General features: G+C 48.7%; 1 long non-coding RNA gene across 1 annotated transcript in view; it reads right to left on the reverse strand.

Annotated features, from left to right (window-relative positions):
• LOC144676762 (uncharacterized) overlaps positions 1-15,558 on the reverse strand; it is a 49,401-nt gene extending 33,843 nt beyond the window's left edge. The window contains exons 1-2 of the long non-coding RNA XR_013575423.1: positions 15,510-15,558; positions 3,287-3,352 (exon numbers count right to left, since the gene is read on the reverse strand). This is a non-coding gene — a long non-coding RNA (uncharacterized LOC144676762). The remainder of the gene's footprint in view (positions 1-3,286; positions 3,353-15,509) is intronic.
• Positions 15,559-15,822: the final 264 nt, after the last annotated feature.

Here is a 15,822-nt window from a genome sequence, read left to right on the forward strand (position 1 = left end):
TTTAATGTATTCGGGGTGAGGTGGGGTTTAATGTATTCGGGGTGAGGTGGGGTTTAATGTATTCGGGGTGGGGTTTAATGTATTCGGGGTGAGGTGGGGTTTAATGTATCCGGGGTGAGGTGGGGTTTAATGTATTCGGGGTGGGGTTTAATGTATTCAGGGTGGGGTTTAATGTATTCGGGGTGGGGTTTAATGTATTGGGGGTGAGGTGGGGTTTAATGTATTCGGGGTGGGGTTTAATGTATTGGGGGTGAGGTGGGGTTTAATGTATTCGGGGTGGGGTTTAATGTATTCGGGGTGGGGTTTAATGTATTCGGGGTGGGGTTTAATGTATTCGGGTGAAGGTGGGGTTTAATGTATTCGGGGTGGGGTTTAATGTATTCGGGGTGGGGTTTAATGTATTCAGGGTGGGGTTTAATGTATTCGGGACGAAGTGGGGTTTAATGTATTCGGGGTGGGGTTTAATGTATTCGGGGTGAGGTGGTGTTTAATGTATTCGGGGTGGGGTTTAATGTATTCGGGGTGGGGTTTAATGTATTCGGGGTGGGGTTTAATGTATTCGGGGCGGGGTTTAATGTATTCGGGGTGGGGTTTAATGTATTCGGGGCGAGGTGGGGTTTAATGTATTCGGGGCGAGGTGGTGTTTAATGTATTCGGGGTGGGGTTTAATGTATTCGAGGTGGGGTTTAATGTATTCGGGGTATTCGGGGTGAGGTGGGTTTAATGTATTCGGGGCGGGGTGGGGTTTAATGTATTCGGGGTGAGGTGGGGTTTAATGTATTCGGGGCAGGGTGGGGTTTAATGTATTCGGGGTGGGGTTTAATGTATTCGGGGTGAGGTTTAATGTATTCGGGGTGAGGTGGGGTTTAATGTATTCGGGGTGGGGTTTAATGTATTCGGGGTGGGGTTTAATGTATTCGGGGTGGGGTTTAATGTATTCGGGGTGAGGTGGGGTTTAATGTATTCGGGGCGAGGTGGGGTTTAATGTATTCGGGGTGGGGTTTAATGTATTCGGGGCGGGGTTTAATGTATTCGGGGTGGGGTTTAATGTATTCGGGGTGAGGTTTAATGTATTCGGGGTGAGGTTTAATGTATTCGGGGTGAGGTTTAATGTATTCGGGGTGGGGTTTAATGTATTCGGGGGGGGGTTTGATGTATTCGGGGTGGGGTTTGACGTATTCGGGGTGAGGTGGGGTTTAATGTATTCGGGGCGAGGTGGGGTTTAATGTATTCGGGGCGAGGTGGGGTTTAATGTATTCGGGGCGAGGTGGGGTTTAATGTATTCGGGGTGAGGTGGTGTTTAATGTATTCGGGGTGGGGTTTAATGTATTCGGGGCGAGGTGGGGTTTAATGTATTCGGGGTGGGGTTTAATGTATTCGGGGTGGGGTTTAATGTATTCGGGGTGAGGTGGGGTTTAATGTATTCGGGGCGAGGTGGGGTTTAATGTATTCGGGGCGAGGTGGGGTTTAATGTATTCGGGGTGAGGTGGGGTTTAATGTATTCGGGGTGAGGTGGGTTTTAATGTATTCGGGGCGGGGTGGGGTTTAATGTATTCGGGGCGAGGTGGGGTTTAATGTATTCGGGGCGAGGTGGGGTTTAATGTATTCGGGGCGAGGTGGGGTTTAATGTATTCGGGGCGAGGTGGGGTTTAACGTATTCGGGGCGAGGTGGGGTTTAACGTATTCGGGGCGAGGTGGGGTTTAACGTATTCGGGGCGAGGTGGGGTTTAATGTATTCGGGGCGAGGTGGGGTTTAATGTATTCGGTGCGAGGTGGGGTTTAATGTATTCGGTGCGAGGTGGGGTTTAATGTATTCGGGGCGAGGTGGGGTTTAATGTATTCGGGGCGAGGTGGGGTTTAATGTATTCGGTGCGAGGTGGGGTTTAATGTATTCGGGGCGAGGTGGGGTTTAATGTATTCGGGGCGGGGTGGGGTTTAATGTATTCGAGGCAGGGTGGGGTTTAATGTATTCGGGGCGAGGTGGGGTTTAATGTATTCGGGGCGGGGTGGGGTTTAATGTATTCGGGGCGAGCTGGGGTTTAATGTATTCGGGGCGAGCTGGGGTTTAATGTATTCGGGGTGGGGTGGGGTTTAATGTATTCGGGGCGAGGTGGGGTTTAATGTATTCGGGGCGAGCTGGGGTTTAATGTATTCGGGGCGAGGTGGGGTTTAATGTATTCGGGGCGAGGTGGGGTTTAATGTATTCGGGGCGAGGTGGGGTTTAATGTATTCGGGGGTGAGGTGGGGTTTAATGTATTCGGGGTGATGTGGGGTTTAATGTATTCGGGGCGAGGTTTAATGTATTCGGGGCGAGGTGGGGTTTAATGTATTCGGGGCGAGGTGGGGTTTAATGTATTCGGGGGCGAGGTGGGGTTTAATCGATTCGGGGCAGGGTGGGGTTTAATGTATTCGGGGCGAGGTGGGGTTTAATGTATTCGGGGTGGGGTGGGGTTTAATGTATTCGGGGTGAGTTGGGGTTTAATGTAGTCGGGGTGAGTTGGGGTTTAATGTATTCGGGGGTGAGGTGGGGTTTAATGTATTCGGGGTGAGTTGGGGTTTAATGTATTCGGGGCTGAGTTGGGGTTTAACGCATTCATCTTTCTCGCAGGTTTTATTTCGCCAGGGCACTAAATTTTGCAAAGGAACTTTGAAGTTTAATTCATCACATATTATATAATTCAGTACATTTTAATTGAACAATTCAGTTTAATTTACAATTGATTGAACAGTTCATCTTCTCCCCCCCACCCCTCGCCCCCGAATGTAATTTTCTCAGGGTAGTTTATCCGATGCGCTGCCTCGTTTAATTTCCACGCAACGAGGTCATTGATTCTGCGCAATTCCACGTTCTGACTCCAACGTACAATCCCCGAACGCAAACCACACTTTAATTTATCACGTCGCGCGGCCGCAGGTGAATACATTCCACTCAGTTGAAATTGTTCAGAGCCGTCGGCAGAGGGGCTTCTTCTGTAGGGAGAGTGCAGGTTATTAAATGCAGCGCGGAGCTACCCCAGAGCATCCAAGTGGGCACCCTGGGGTGGCGGGGGGGGCGAGAGGGGGGCAGCGACCCGGGCGCCCAAGGGGAGGGGCAGCACGTTGGCCCCGGTGGAGTTGGGTAGGGGTGGGGTAGCGGCACCTGTAACGCAGGCTTCACCAGTGTTCCACGCAGTCGGCGTCCTCAGCGCCGACTCCGGTCTGTGGAGCCAACCGCGGATCCACGCCCCCCCCCCCACCCCCAATCCCGCCCGCCCGCTCGATCTCTCCCCCCTCCCCCACCACTCACCCATTCCAGGATCTTGATGAATCCCAGCGGTTCCTTGGCAATGCGGAAGGAGCCACTGGCCACGATCTGTGGGCAGAAGGAGACGGAGGACGGTCAGAGATAGGGCGAGGGTACTGATAGCCGTATTTCCCCCCCTCTCCGGACCCCACCCAGCCCATTCTCCCCACCCCACCGTGACCCAGTTCACAAACTCTATCTGAGAGAGAGAGAGAGGGTTGACCGGACTAATACCAGGAATGGGCGGCTTGTCTTAACAGGAAAAGGTCGGACAGGTTAGGCTTGGAAGAGTGAGAGGCGACTTGATTGAAACCTTGACGATCCTGAGGGGGTCTCGGACAGGGGTGGATGTGGAGAGGACGTTTCCCCTTGTGGGAGAATCTAGAACGAGGGGGGGGGTCACTGTTTAAAAATAAGGGGGTCGTCCATTGAAGACGGAGACGAGGAGGATTCTTTTCTCTCCCAGGGTCGAGAGTCTGTGGAACTCTCTCCCTCCAAAGGCGGTGGGAGCAGAGCCTTTGAATGTTTTTTTTTAAGGCCGAGGTGGATGGATTCTTGGAAAGAAAGGGGGTGAAAGGTTATCGGGGGCGGGCGGGAATGTGGGGTCGAGGTTACAATCAGATCAGCCACAATCTTATTGAATGGGGGTAGCAGGCTCGAGGGGCCGAGTGGCCTCTTCCTGCTCCTAATTGATATGACTGTAGGAGAGAGGGTGCAGATACTGAGAGCTGCTTATTCCCAATTCTCCCCATTCCCTGGTTAATCTCTATCAGACAGAGGGTGGACATCCTGCAATCTCTCTATCCCCCCCATTCCCTGGTTAATCTCTATCAGACAGAGGGTGTACATTCTGCAATCCCTCTATCCCGCCATTCCCTGGTTAATCTCTATCAGACAGAGGGTGGACATCCTGCAATCTCTCTATCCCCCCCCATTCCCTGGTTAATCTCTATCAGACAGAGGGTGGACATTCTGCAATCCCTCTATCCCGCCATTCCCTGGTTAATCTCGAACAGAGAGAGGGTGTACATTCTGGAATTCAGATGTACACTGTCTGGAGAACAGCTAATGTGGTTCCGCTATTTAAGAAGGGTTGTAGAGAGAAGCCAGGGAGTCTCGCGTCAGTGGTAGGGAAACTATTGGAGAAAATGCTGAAGGAGAGAGCCTATCTCCACTTGGAGGCGCAAGGTTTGGTCAGGGATAGTCAGCATGGCTTTGTCAGAGGGAGGTCATGCCTAACAAATTCGATTGGATTTTTTGAGGAGGTGACCAGGTGTGTAGATGAGTTTAGTGCAGTGGATGTAGTTTATATGGATTTCAGCAAAGCCTTTGACAAGGTCCCACGTGGGAGACTTATAAAGAAGGCAAATGCACATCAGATACAGGGTAATTTGATAAGGTGGATTCAAAATTGGCTCAGTTGGAGGAGATAGAGGGTGATGACAGAAGGTTGCATTAGTGACTGGAAGCCAGTGTCCAGTGGTGTACCACTATGATCTGTGCTGGGTCCCCTATTATTCGTCATTTATATAAACGACATAGATGACTATGTGGGGGTTAGGATTAGTAAATTTGCGGATGACACAGAGATTGGCCGGGTGGTTAACAGTGAGATTGAGTGTCTTGGGCTGCGGGAAGATATAGACGGGATGGTCAAATGGGCAGATAAGTGGCAGGTGGAATTTAACCCTGAAAAGTGTGAGGTGATACACTTTGGAAGGAGTCATTTGACAAGGAAGTACTCGATGAGCGGCATGACACTATGAAGTTCTGAGGAACAAAGGGACCTTGGCGTGTATGTCCATAGATCTCTGAAGGCGGAGGGGCATGTTAGTGGGGTGGTGAAAAAGGCATATGGGACACTTGCCTTTATCAATCGAGGCATAGATTACAAAAGTAGGGAAGTCATGTTGGAGTTGTATAGAACCTTAGTGAGGCCACAGCTGGAGTACTGTGTGCAGTTCTGGTCGCCACATTATAGGAAGGGTGTGATTGTACTGGAGGGGGTGCAGAGGAGGTTCACCAGGATGTTGCCTGGGATGAAACGTTTAAGTTATGAAGAGAGGTTGGATAGACTTGGGTTGTTTTCGTTGGAGCAGAGAAGACTGAGGGGTGACCTGATCGAGGTGTACAAGATTATGAGGGTCATGGACAGGGTGGATAGGGAGCAGCTGTTCCCCTTAGTTGAAGGGTCAGTCATGAGGGGACATAAATTCAACTGAGGGGCAGGAGGTTTAGGGGGGATATGAGGAAAAGATTTTTAACGCAGAGGGTGGTGAGGGTCTGGAATGCGCTGCCTGGGAGGATGGTGGAGGTGGGTTGCCTCACATCCTTTAAAAAGTACCTGGATGAGCACTTGGCATTGTCATAACATTCAAGGCTATGGGCCAAGTGCTGGTAAATGGGATTAGGGTAGGTAGGTCAGGTGTTTCTCACGGGTCGGTGCAGACTCGATGGGCTGAAGGGCCTCTTCTGCACTGAGAGATTCTGTGAACTCTCTATCCCCCCATTCCCTAGTTAATCTCTATCACACAGAGAGTGTACATTCTGCAATCTCTCTATCCCCCTCATTCCCTGGTTAATCTCTATCAGACAGAGGGTGGACATTCTGCAATCTCTCTATCCCCCTCATTCCCTGGTTAATCTCTATCAGACAGAGAGTGTACATTCTGCAATTTCTCTATCCCCCTCATTCCCTGGTTAATCTCTATCCACCCCATTCCCTGGTTAATCTCTGTCATGGGAAGGTTCAACATTCTGCAATCTCTGTATCCCCACCCATTCCCTAGTTAATCTCTATCAGACAGAGGGTGAACATTCTGCAATCTCTCTATCCCCCCCATTCCCTGGTTAATCTCTATCAGACAGAGGGTGGACATTCTGCAATCTCTCTATCCCCCCATTCTCTGGTTAATCTCTATCAGACAGAGGGTGAACATTCTGCAATCTCTCTATCCCCCCCATTCACTGGTTAATCTCTATCAGACAGAGGGTGGACATTCTGCAATCTCTCTATCTACCCCATTCCCTGGTTAATCTCTATCAGACAGAGGGTGTACATTTTGCAATCTCTCCATCCCCCCCATTCCCAGGTTAATCTCTATCAGACAGAGGGTGGACATTCTGCAATCTCTCTATCCCCCCATTCACTGGTTAATCTCTATCAGACAGAGGGTGTACATTCTACAATCTCTCTATCCCCCTCATTCCCTGGTTAATCTCTATCAGACAGAGGGTCGACATTCTGCAATCTCTCCATCCACCCCATTCCCTGGTTAATCTCTATCAGACAGAGGGTGGACATTCTGCAATCTCTCTATCCCCCCATTCACTGGTTAATCTCTATCAGACAGAGGGTGTATATTCTGCAATCTCTCTATCTCCCCATTCCCTGGTTAATCTCTATCAGACAGAGGGTGGACATTCTGCAATCTCTCTATCCCCCCATTCACTGGTTAATCTCTATCAGACAGAGGGTGTATATTCTGCAATCTCTCTATCTCCCCATTCCCTGGTTAATCTCTATCAGACAGAGGGTGGACATTCTGCAATCTCTCCATCCACCCCATTCCCTGGTTAATCTCTATCAGACAGAGGGTGTACATTCTCAAATCTCTCTATCCCCCTCAATTCGCGGGTTAATCTCTAACAGACAGAGGGTGAACATTCTGCAATCTCTCTATTCCCCATTCCCTGGTTAATTTCTATCAGACAGAGGGTGAACATTCTGCAATCTCTCCATCTACCCCATTCCCTGGTTAATCTCTATCAGACAGAGGGTGAACATTCTGCAATCTCTCTATCCCCCCCATTCCCTGGTTAATCTCTATCAGACAGAGGGTGGACATTCTGCAATCTCTCTATCCCCCCCATTCCCAGGTTAATCTCTATCAGACGGAGGGTGAACATTCTGCAATCTCTCTATTCCCCATTCCCAGGTTAATCTCTATCAGACAGAGGGTGAACATTCTGCAATCTCTCCATCTACCCCATTCCCTGGTTAATCTCTATCAGACAGAGGGTGGACATTCTGCAATCTCTCTATCCCCCCCATTCCCTGGTTAATCTCTATCAGACAGAGGGTGGACATTCTGCAATCTCTCTATCCCCCCCATTCCCAGGTTAATCTCTATCAGACAGAGGGTGAACATTCTGCAATCTCTCTATCCCCCTCATTCCCTGGTTAGTCTCTATCAGACAGAGGGTGTACATTCTGCAATCTCTCTATCCCCCTCATTCCCTGGTTAATCTCTATCAGACAGAGGGTGGACATTCTGCAATCACTCTCTAGCCTCATTCCCTGGTTAATCTCTATCAGACAGAGGGTGAACATTCTGCAATCTCTCTATCCCCCTCATTCCCTGGTTAATCTCTATCAGACAGAGGGTGGACATTCTGCAATCTCTCTCTAGCCTCATTCCCTGGTTAATCTCTATCAGACAGAGGGTGGACATTCTGCAATCTCTCTATCCCCCTCATTCCCTGGTTAATCTCTATCAGACAGAGGGTGAACATTCTGCAATCTCTCTATCCCCCCCATTCCCTGGTTAATCTCGATCAGACAGAGGGTGAACATTCTGCAATCTCTCTTTCCCCCCCATTCCCTGGTTAATCTCGATCAGACAGAGGGTGTACATTCTGAAATCTGTCTATAGCCCCCTTTCCCTGATTAATCTCTATCAAACAGAGGGTGTACATTCTGCAATCTCTCTATCCCCCCACCGTCCCAGGTTAATCTCTATCAGACAGAGGGTGAACATTCTGCAAACTCTCAACCGCCCCATTCCCGGGTTAATCTCTATCAGACAGAGGGTGTACATTCTGCAATCTCTCTATCCACCCCATTCCCTGGTTAATCTCTATCAGACAGAGGGTGGACATTCTGCAATCTCTCTATCCACCCCATTCCCTGGTTAATCTCTATCAGACAGAGGGTGGACATTCTGCAATCTCTCTATCCCCCCATTCACTGGTTAATCTCTATCAGACAGAGGGTGGACATTCTCAAATCTCTCTATCCCCCTCAATTCGCTGGTTAATCTCTATCAGACAGAGGGTGGACATTCTGCAATCTCTCTCTAGCCTCATTCCCTGGTTAATCTCTATCAGACACAGGGTGTACATTCTGCAATATCTGTATCACCCCCATACCCTGGTTAATCTCTATCAGACAGAGGGCGTACATTCTGCAATCTCTCTATCCCCCTCATTCCCTGGTTAATCTCTATCAGACAGAGGGTGAACATTCTGCAATCTCTCTATCCCCCTCATTCCCTGGTTAATCTCTATCAGACAGAGGGTGAACATTCTGCAATCTCTCTATCCCCCTCATTCCCTGGTTAATCTCTACCAGACAGAGGGTGAACATTCTGCAATCTCTCTATCCCCCTCATTCCCTGGTTAATCTCTATCAAACAGAGGGTGTACATTCTGCAATCTCTCTATCCCCCTCATTCCCTGGTTAATCTCTATCAGACAGAGGGTGAACATTCTGCAATCTCTCTATCCCCCCACCGTCCCAGGTTAATCTCTATCAGACAGAGGGTGAACATTCTGCAAACTCTCAACCGCCCCATTCCCGGGTTAATCTCTATCAGACAGAGGGTGTACATTCTGCAATCTCTCTATCCCCCCCATTCCCGGGTTAATCTCTATCAGACAGAGGGTGTACATTCTGCAATCTCTCTATCCCGCCCATTCCCTGGTTAATCTCTGTCATGGGGAGGGTCTATATTCTGCAATCTCTCTATCCCCTCCATTCCCGGGTTAATCTCTATCAGACAGAGGGCGAACATTCTGCAATCTCTCTATCCCGCCCATTCCCTGGTTAATCTCTATCAGACAGAGGGTGAACATTCTGCAATCTCTCTATCCCGCCCATTCCCTGGTAAATCTCTATCAAACAGAGGGTGAACATTCTGCAATCTCTCTATCCCGCCCATTCCCTGGTAAATCTCTATCAAACAGAGGGCGAACATTCTGCAATCTCTCTATCCCGCCCATTCCCTGGTTAATCTCTATCAGACAGAGGGTTAACATTCTGCAATCTCTCTATCCCGCCCATTCCCTGGTAAATCTCCATCAAACAGAGGGTGAACATTCTGCAATCTCTCTATCCCCCCATTCTCTGGTTAATCTCTATCAGACAGAGGGTGTACATTCTGCAATCTCTCTATCCCCCTCATTCCCTGGTTAGTCTCAATCAGGCATAGGGACTACATTTTGCAATCTCTCTACCACTTCCCACCCCCCACCCACCCCCCCCCCCCCCCCCCCCCGCCCCTCCCTTCCCAGGTTAATCTCTATATGACAGAGGGTAGACAATCTGCAATCTCTCCATCCCCCCCTTCCCACACCGCATATCCCCTGGTTAATCTCTATCAGACAGAGGGTGCACATTCTGCAATCTCTCTATCCCCCCCATTCCCTGGTTAATCTCTATCAGACAGAGGGTGTACATTCTGCAATCTCTCTATCCCCCTCATTCCCTGGTTAATCTCTATCAGACAGAGGGTGTACATTCTGCAATCTCTCTATCCCTCCATTCCCTGGTTAATCTCTATCAGACAGAGGGTGAACATTCTGCAATCTCTCTATCCCTCCATTCCCTGGTTAATCTCTATCAGACAGAGGGTGTACATTCTGCAATCTCTCTATCCCTCCATTCCCTGGTTAATCTCTATCAGACAGAGGGTGAACATTCTGCAATCTCTCTATCCCTCCATTCCCTGGTTAATCTCTATCAGACAGAGGGTGGACATTCTGCAATCTCTCTATCCCCCTCATTCCCTGGTTAATCTCTATCAGACAGAGGGTGCACATTCTGCAATCTCTCTCTAGCCCCATTCCGTGGTTAATCTCTATCAGAGGGTGCACATTCTGCAATCTCTCTCTAGCCCCATTCCCTGGTTAATCTCTATCAGACAGAGGGTGTACATTTTGCAAACTCTACATCCTCTCCATTCCATGGTGAATCTCTATCTCCCTCCATTTAATGGTGTACATTCTGCAATCTCTCTATCCCCCCTATTCCCTGGTTAATCTCTATCAGACAGAGGGTGTACATTCTGCAATCTGTCCATCCCCTCCATTCTGTGGTTAATCTCTGTCAGGCAGAGGGTCTACAATCTGCAATCTCCATATGCCCCACATTCCCTGGTTAATCTCTATCAAACAGAGGGTGTGCATTCGGCAAACTCTACATCCTCTCCATTCCATGGAGAATCTCTATCTCCCTCCATTCCCTGGTTAATCTCTATCAGACAGAGGGTGAACATTCTGCAATCTCTCTATCCCCCCATTCCCTGGTTAATCTCGATCAGACAGAGGGTGTGCATTCGGCAAACTCTACATCCTCTCCATTCCATGGAGAATCTCTATCTCCCTCCATTCCCTGGTTAATCTCTATCAGACAGAGGGTGAACATTCTGCAATCTCTCTATCCCCCCATTCCCTGGTTAATCTCTATCAAACAGAGGGTGTGCATTCGGCAAACTCTACATCCTCTCCATTCCATGGAGAATCTCTATCTCCCTCCATTCCCTGGTTAATCTCTATCAGACAGAGGGTGTACATTCTGCAATCTCTCTATCCCTCCATTCCCTGGTTAATCTCTATCAGACAGAGGGTGAACATTCTGCAATTGCTCTATCCCACCCATTCCCTGGTTAATCTCTATCAGACAGAGGGTGAACATTCTGCAATCTCTCAACCGCCCCATTCCCTGGTTAATCTCTATCAGACAGAGGGTGAACATTCTGCAATCTCTCTATCCCACCCATTCCCTGGTTAATCTCTATCGCCCCTATTCCCTGGTTAATCTCTATCAGACACAGGGTGTACATTCTGCAATCTCTCTATCCCCCCCATTCCCTGGTTAATCTCTATCAGACAGAGGGTCGACATTCTGCAATCTCTCTATCCACCCCATTCCCTGGTTAATCTCTATCAGACACAGGGTGTACATTCTGCAATCTCTCTATCCCCCCCATTCCCTGGTTAATCTCTATCAGACAGAGGGTGGACATTCTGCAATCTCTCTATCCACCCCATTCCCTGGTTAATCTCTATCAGACAGAGGGTGGACATTCTGCAATCTCTCAACCGCCCCATTCCCTGGATAATCTCTATCAGACACAGGGTGTACATTCTGCAATCTCTCTATCCCTGCGATTCCCTGGTTAATCTCTATCCCCCCTCATTCCCTGCTTAATCTGAATCAGACAGAGGGTGAACATTCTGCAATCTCTCTAACGCCCACATTCCCTGGTTAATCTCTATCAGACAGAGGGTGAACATTCAGCAATCTCTCTATCCCCCAATTCCCTGGTTAATCTCTATCCCCTCCCATTCCCTGGTTTATCTCTATCAGACAGAGGGCCTACAATCAGCAATGTCTCTATCCCGCCATTCCCTGGTTAGTCTCAATCAGGCAGAGGGTCTACAATCTGCAATCTCTGTATCCCCCCCATTCCCTGGTTAATCTCTATCAAACAGAGGGTGGACATTCTGCAATCTCTCAACCGCCCCATTCCCTGGTTAATCTCTATCAGACAGAGGGTGAACATTCTGCAATCTCTCCATCTACCCCATTCCCTGGTTAATCTCTATCAGACAGAGGGTGGACATTCTGCAATCTCTCTCTAGCCTCATTCCCTGGTTAATCTCTGTCAAACAGAGGGTGTACATTCTGCAATCTCTCTATCCCCCCATTTCCTGGTTAATCTCTGTCAAACAGAGGGTGAACATTCTGCAATCTCTCTATCCCCCCATTTCCTGGTTAATCTCTAACAGACAGAGGGTGTACATTCTGCAATCTCTCTATCCCCCCATTTCCTGGTTAATCTCTGTCAAACAGAGGGTGGACATTCTGCAATCTCTCTATCCCCCCATTTCCTGGTTAATCTCTGTCAAACAGAGGGTGGACATTCTGCAATCTCTCTATCCCCCCATTTCCTGGTTAATCTCTGTCAAACAGAGGGTGGACATTCTGCAATCTCTCCATCTACCCCATTTCCTGGTTAATCTCTGTCAAACAGAGGGTGGACATTCTGCAATCTCTCCATCTACCCCATTCCCTGGTTAATCTCTATCAGACAGAGGGTGTACATTCTGCAATCTCTCTATCCCCCCCATTCCCTGGTTAATCTCTAACAGACAGAGGGTGTACATTCTGCAATCTCTCTATCCCCCCATTTCCTGGTTAATCTCTATCAGACAGAGGGTGTACATTCTGCAATCTCTCTATCCCCCCATTCCCTGGTTAATCTCTATCAGACAGAGGGTGAACATTCTGCAATCTCTCTATCCCCCCCATTCCCTGGTTAATCTCTAACAGACAGAGGGTGAACATTCTGCAATCTCTCTATCCCCCCCATTCCCTGGTTAATCTCTATCAGACAGAGGGTGGACATTCTGCAATCTCTCTATCCCCCCCATTCCCTGGTTAATCTCTATCAGACACAGGGTGTACATTCTGCAATCTCTCTATCCCCCCCATTCCCTGGTTAATCTCTATCAGACAGAGGGTGGACATTCTGCAATCTCTCTATCCACCCCATTCCCTGGTTAATCTCTATCAGACAGAGGGTGGACATTCTGCAATCTCTCAACCGCCCCATTCCCTGGATAATCTCTATCAGACACAGGGTGTACATTCTGCAATCTCTCTATCCCTGCGATTCCCTGGTTAATCTCTATCCCCCCTCATTCCCTGCTTAATCTGAATCAGACAGAGGGTGAAAATTCTGCAATCTCTCTAACGCCCACATTCCCTGGTTAATCTCTATCAGACAGAGGGTGAACATTCAGCAATCTCTCTATCCCCCAATTCCCTGGTTAATCTCTATCCCCTCCCATTCCCTGGTTTATCTCTATCAGACAGAGGGTCTACAATCAGCAATGTCTCTATCCCGCCATTCCCTGGTTAGTCTCAATCAGGCAGAGGGTCTACAATCTGCAATCTCTGTATCCCCCCCATTCCCTGGTTAATCTCTATCAAACAGAGGGTGGACATTCTGCAATCTCTCAACCGCCCCATTCCCTGGTTAATCTCTATCAGACAGAGGGTGAACATTCTGCAATCCCTCCATCTACCCCATTCCCTGGTTAATCTCTATCAGACAGAGGGTGGACATTCTGCAATCTCTCTATCCCCCCATTTCATGGTTAACCCCCGTCAAACAGAGGGTGGACATTCTGCAATCTCTCTATCCCCCCATTTCCTGGTTAATCTCTGTCAAACAGAGGGTGTACATTCTGCAATCTCTCTATCCCCCCATTTCCTGGTTAATCTCTGTCAAACAGAGGGTGGACATTCTGCAATCTCTCTATCCCCCCATTTCCTGGTTAATCTCTGTCAAACAGAGGGTGGACATTCTGCAATCTCTCCATCTACCCCATTTCCTGGTTAATCTCTGTCAAACAGAGGGTGTACATTCTGCAATCTCTCCATCTACCCCATTCCCTGGTTAATCTCTATCAGACAGAGGGTGTACATTCTGCAATCTCTCTATCCCCCCATTCCCTGGTTAATCTCTATCAGACAGAGGGTGAACATTCTGCAATCTCTCTATCCCCCCCATTCCCTGGTTAATCTCTAACAGACAGAGGGTGAACATTCTGCAATCTCTCTATCCCCCCCATTCCCTGGTTAATCTCTATCAGACAGAGGGTCGACATTCTGCAATCTCTCTATCCCCCCCATTCCCTGGTTAATCTCTATCAGACACAGGGTGTACATTCTGCAATCTCTCTATCCCCCCCATTCCCTGGTTAATCTCTATCAGACAGAGGGTGGACATTCTGCAATCTCTCTATCCACCCCATTCCCTGGTTAATCTCTATCAGACAGAGGGTGGACATTCTGCAATCTCTCAACCGCCCCATTCCCTGGATAATCTCTATCAGACACAGGGTGTACATTCTGCAATCTCTCTATCCCTGCGATTCCCTGGTTAATCTCTATCCCCCCTCATTCCCTGCTTAATCTGAATCAGACAGAGGGTGAACATTCTGCAATCTCTCTAACGCCCACATTCCCTGGTTAATCTCTATCAGACAGAGGGTGAACATTCAGCAATCTCTCTATCCCCCAATTCCCTGGTTAATCTCTATCCCCTCCCATTCCCTGGTTTATCTCTATCAGACAGAGGTCCTACAATCAGCAATGTCTCTATCCCGCCATTCCCTGGTTAGTCTCAATCAGGCAGAGGGTCTACAATCTGCAATCTCTGTATCCCCCCCATTCACTGGTTAATCTCTATCAAACAGAGGGTGAACATTCTGCAATCTCTCAACCGCCCCATTCCCTGGTTAATCTCTATCAGACAGAGGGTGAACATTCTGCAATCTCTCCATCTACCCCATTCCCTGGTTAATCTCTATCAGACAGAGGGTGGACATTCTGCAATCTCTCTCTAGCCTCATTCCCTGGTTAATCTCTGTCAAACAGAGGGTGTACATTCTGCAATCTCTCTATCCCCCCATTTCCTGGTTAATCTCTGTCAAACAGAGGGTGAACATTCTGCAATCTCTCTATCCCCCCATTTCCTGGTTAATCTCTAACAGACAGAGGGTGTACATTCTGCAATCTCTCTATCCCCCCATTTCCTGGTTAATCTCTGTCAAACAGAGGGTGGACATTCTGCAATCTCTCCATCTACCCCATTTCCTGGTTAATCTCTGTCAAACAGAGGGTGTACATTCTGCAATCTCTCTATCCCCCCATTTCCTGGTTAATCTCTGTCAAACAGAGGGTGAACATTCTGCAATCTCTCCATCTACCCCATTCCCTGGTTAATCTCGATCAGACAGAGGGTGAACATTCTGCAATCTCTCCATCTACCCCATTCCCTGGTTAATCTCTATCAGACAGAGGGTGTACATTCTGCAATCTCTCTATCCCCCCATTTCCTGGTTAATCTCTGTCAAACAGAGGGTGAACATTCTGCAATCTCTCCATCTACCCCATTCCCTGGTTAATCTCTATCAGACAGAGGGTGGACATTCTGCAATCTCTCTATCCCCCCCATTCCCTGGTTAATCTCTATCAGACAGAGGGTGAACATTCTGCAATCTCTCTATCCCCCCATTTCCTGGTTAATCTCTAACAGACAGAGGGTGAACATTCTGCAATCTCTCTATCCCCCCCATTCCCTGGTTAATCTCTATCAGACAGAGGGTGTACATTCTGCAATCTCTCCATCCCAGCCCCCCTGCCCATTACCTGGTTCACAATCTCCATTTTGTCTTCACTGCAGCCACTGGCGGGTCGACTGCGCAGGCGCGAGGCTGCAGAATGGGCGTGTCCCTGGAGGAGGTGGGTGTTGCGATGAGGGGGCGCGGTCACGTCTTGACGTCACCCGCACCTTCCTCGAAGGGGACGGGATGACCTCATCCGCGGGAAGATGCGGAATGAATCGATGGCCCCCACGCACTCATGGTGATGACGTTGACGGGAAAAATATCCCGTCCATTGCTGAACGATCGCGGACGCGATGAGGTCTTCCAAGTTAAGAGACGGGATGACGTCTTCTCAG

This window comes from Cetorhinus maximus, unplaced genomic scaffold, assembly GCF_964194155.1.
Source record: "Cetorhinus maximus unplaced genomic scaffold, sCetMax3.hap1.1 HAP1_SCAFFOLD_1877, whole genome shotgun sequence".
NCBI classification, from domain to species: domain Eukaryota; kingdom Metazoa; phylum Chordata; class Chondrichthyes; order Lamniformes; family Cetorhinidae; genus Cetorhinus; species Cetorhinus maximus.